Source organism: Oncorhynchus masou, chromosome 21, assembly GCF_036934945.1.
Source record: "Oncorhynchus masou masou isolate Uvic2021 chromosome 21, UVic_Omas_1.1, whole genome shotgun sequence".
Classification (NCBI taxonomy): domain Eukaryota; kingdom Metazoa; phylum Chordata; class Actinopteri; order Salmoniformes; family Salmonidae; genus Oncorhynchus; species Oncorhynchus masou.
In genome coordinates, this window is record NC_088232.1 from 6,683,835 (window position 1) to 6,687,974 (window position 4,140).

A 4,140-nucleotide genomic window follows, 5' to 3' on the forward strand; every position below is an offset into this window, starting at 1 on the left:
CTCTGCCGATTGTCCGTGGTGTTAATCCTTCTCTTGGCAGACATGTTAGTCAAAATATCAACAGGACAGTGTTATTAACCCAACTTCAAAACGTGGATCTCTGTGTGTGGCAATCAAGATTTCTTTGCCTGTGCACAAGATGGAAGTACATGGAAAAGCAAAGTATTCATGAATCTGAAGTCTGCAGGTTTTTAAATGATTTTGTGCACGTGCCAGGTGATAATAATTTAAAACGGCAGAAATAGTGCTCTAAAAAGTCAGTTTCCTGTCGATAATTTGTCTCGAATTTCGAGCAACTGAAGGACAAACCGCACAGATCACCAGTGTAGAGTAAGTTCACATGTAATTTGACTCAATATTCTTGCTTGTAAGGAACATTTGCACATTGTTACATTAGTTTCAGGCTGTATATACAAATTAGATGTATTGCAGTCTGATTAATCAGAGAATTAACAAGTCTGCTCTCAGCTTGAAAGATACTGATCATAGGAGATTTGATGTGTAATGTAATAAGCAGTGCCATGTTTCAAAGAACAGCTACACACCCTTTGAGCTATGACTTCAACCAATAATATCCTTTCTTTTTATTGTAAACGGAAGTAAACATGACCAAGAACAATTTTCACGTTAGTGTTTTTATTGTTGGTATTTAGATTAGAGTCCCGGCAGGAACATTTTTTTTCCGATTTTGCCTTCAAAATATACATCTACAATAAAATGCATGATACGAAATCAATCATTTTTGCAGCTTTGCATAATGAAAAAATTATGTAAATAAAGTATAACTACACAGTGGTGACCTGTCATTCAGGGCAGGTGAGTCAAAGCTGTTTTGAGCCCCACCTCATTACTGTATTTTTTGGGGGGGGCTGTTTTGCATGTAATTCTGGGTTTCATTCATATCACAGCATACAAACAAACTCGGTCTCTTTATTGAATAAGGCAGCTCCAAAAGGTGATGGGTCAGATGGTTTAGACACTTTCTTCTTTAAGGTTGCTGCCCCTATCATCGCCAAGCCTCTCTCCTTTCTGGGGAGGTTCCCATTGCTTGGAAGGCAGCCACAGTTCGTCCTTCATTTAAAGGGGAGATCAAGCTGATCCTAACTGTTTTAGGCCTATTTTGATTTTGCCCTGTTTATCAAAAGTGTTAGAAAAACTTGTCAATAATCAACTGACTGGTTTTCTTGATTCGGGTATGCAATCTGGTTTCCGCTCAGGCTATGGATGTGTCACTGCAGCCTTAAAGGTCCTCAATGATGTCACCATTGCCCTTGATTCTAAGCCATATTGTGCTGCTATTTTTATTGACTTGGCCAAAGCTTTTGATACGGTAGACCATTCCATTCTTGTGGGCCGGCTAAGGAGTATTGGTGTCTCTGAGGAGTCTTTGGCCTGGTTTGCAAACTACCTCACTCAGAGTGCAGTGTATAAAGTCAGAAAATCTGCTGTCTCAGCCTGTCACCAAGGGAGTACCCCAAGGCTTGATCCTAGGCCCCACACTCTTCTCAATTAACATAGCTCAGGCAGTAAAAAACACTCATCCATTTATATACAGATGATAGTCTTATGCTCATCTGGCCCTCTCCCGGGATTTTCTGTTAAATGCTCCACACCAACAAGCTTTCTCTGCCCTTAACCTTGTTCTGACCTCCAAAACAAAGGTCATGTGGTTTGGGAAGAAGAATGCCCCTCCTCCCACAGGTGTTATTACTACCTCTGAGGGTTTAGAGCTTGAGGTAGTCACCTCATACAAGTACTTGGGACTATGGCTAGACGGTGCACTGTCCTTCTCTCAGCACATATCAAAGCTGCAGGCTAAAGTTACATCTCGACTTGGTTTCCTCTATCGTAATTGTTCATCTTTCACCCCAGCTGCCAAACTAACCCTGATTCAGATGACCATCCTACCCATGATGGATTACGTCATTTATAGATCAGCAGGAAAGGGTGCTCTCGAGTGGCTAGATGTTCTTTACCATTCGGCCATCAGATTTGCCACCAATGCTCCTTATAGGACGTATCATTGCACTCTATACTCCTCTGTAAACTGGTCATTTCTGTATACCTGTCGCAAGACCCACTGGTTGATGATTATTTATAAAACCCTCTTAGGCCTCTCTCCCCCTATCTGAGATATCTACTGCAGCCCTCATTCTTCACATACTACACCCGTTCTGCCAGTCACATTCTCTCGAAGATCCCCAAAGCCCGCTCCTCCTTTCAGTTCGCTGCAGCTAGCGACTGGAACAAGCTGCCACAAACACTCAAACTGGACAGTTTTATCTCAATCTCTTCATTCAAAGACTCAATCCTGGACACTCTTACTGGCAGTTGTGGCTGCTTTGTGTGATGTATTGTTGTCTCTACCTTCTTGCCCTTTGTGCTGTTGTCTGTGCCCAATAATGTTTGTACCATGTTTTGTGATGCTACCATGTTGTGTTGCTACCATGTTGTTATGTTGCTACCATGCTGTGTTGTCATGTGTTGCTGCCTTGCTACGTTGTCGTCTTAGGTCTCTCTTTATGTAGTGTTGTCTCTCTTGTTGTGATGTGTGTTTTGGCCTTTATTTATTTAGTATTTTTAATCCCAGGCCTCCATCTCTGCAAAAGGCCTTTTTGGTAGGCCGTCAGTGTAAATAAGAATTAGTTCTTAGCTGACTTGCCTAGTTAAATAAAGGTTAAAAAAATATATAAATAAATAAAAGGCAGCTCAGTGCTTTCTGTGGTGGTGGGGCAGCCTGCGAAAACAGAGAGCGAAGGGGTTTTTAATCTTCTCTGGTTGCGCTGTGATTGGCTCAGGGTTATGTCACTCATGGAGACACAAATCTATGGGGGTGCTACCATAGATTTAGAGTAGAAGTGCCTGTCCAAGAAGCCTCAAGGTCATTGGCCACAGATAAAATCAAAATCAATCTCCTGTAGCTTTGATTGGACTGATCATGTCAACATCATCATACTTCCAGAATCTTTACCTAGCTAGTTAGATAAGCAGTCATCATCATAAATCCTTTTCAATCATTGTCATATGAAAATAAATTACAGATAAAAAGAGCACCAGCTGATGAAACTGGGTTTGCACAACTGAAGAATTTCTTCTACACAAACTGTCAGAAACCATCTCAGGGAAGCTCATCTGCGTGCTTGTCATCCTCACCAGGGTCTTGACCTGACTGCAGTTCAGCATAGTAACTGACTTCAGTGTGCAAATGCTCACCTTCAATGGTCACTGGAATGCTGGAGATGTGTGGTCTTCATGGATGAATCCCGGTTTCAACAAGGCAGATGGCAGACAGTGTGTATGGCTTTGTGTGGGTGATCGGTTTGCTGATGCCAACGTTGTGAACAGAGTGACACATGGTGGCGGTGGGGTTATGGTATAGGCAGGCGTAAGCTACAGACAACGAATGCAATTGCATTTTATCGATGGCAATTTGAATGCACAGAGATACCGTGACGAGATCCTGAGGCCCATTGCCGTGACATTCATCGCAAGGATCTGGACACAATGTCTGGAAGCTGAAAATGTCCAAGCTCTTCCATGACCTGCATACTCAATCTACATGTCACCCATTGAGCATGTTTGGGATGCTCTGGATGGGTGTGTACGACAGAGTGTTCCAGTTCCGCCAAGATCCAGCAACTTCGCACAGCCATTGACAAGGAGTGGGACAACATTCCACAGGCCACAATCAACAGCCTGATCAACTCTATGCGAAGGAGATGTCGTGCTGCATGAAGCAAATGGTGGTCACACCAGATACGGACTGCTTTTCTGATATATATGCCCTTGCCTTTTTTTTAAGGTATCTGTGACCAACAGATGCATATCTGTATTCCCAGTCATGTGAAATCCATAGATTATGGCCTAATCAATTTATTTCAATTGACTGATTCCCTTAAATGAACTGTAACTCAGTAAAATCTTTGAAATGGTTGAATGATGCGTTTTATATTTTTGTTCAGTATTGATGTGTTCTGACTTCTAAACTTGAAATATTGTTAATCATAAGATATCCTATTCAAAGGAAAAGGGCCACAGTCTTGTTGTTACAGTAGGAGTTAATGGTTATCTGTAGGAGGAATGTATATGGTGCAGTCAATTAAGGTTGGATATGAGCCAGGGCTTGGAATGTTACTGGGT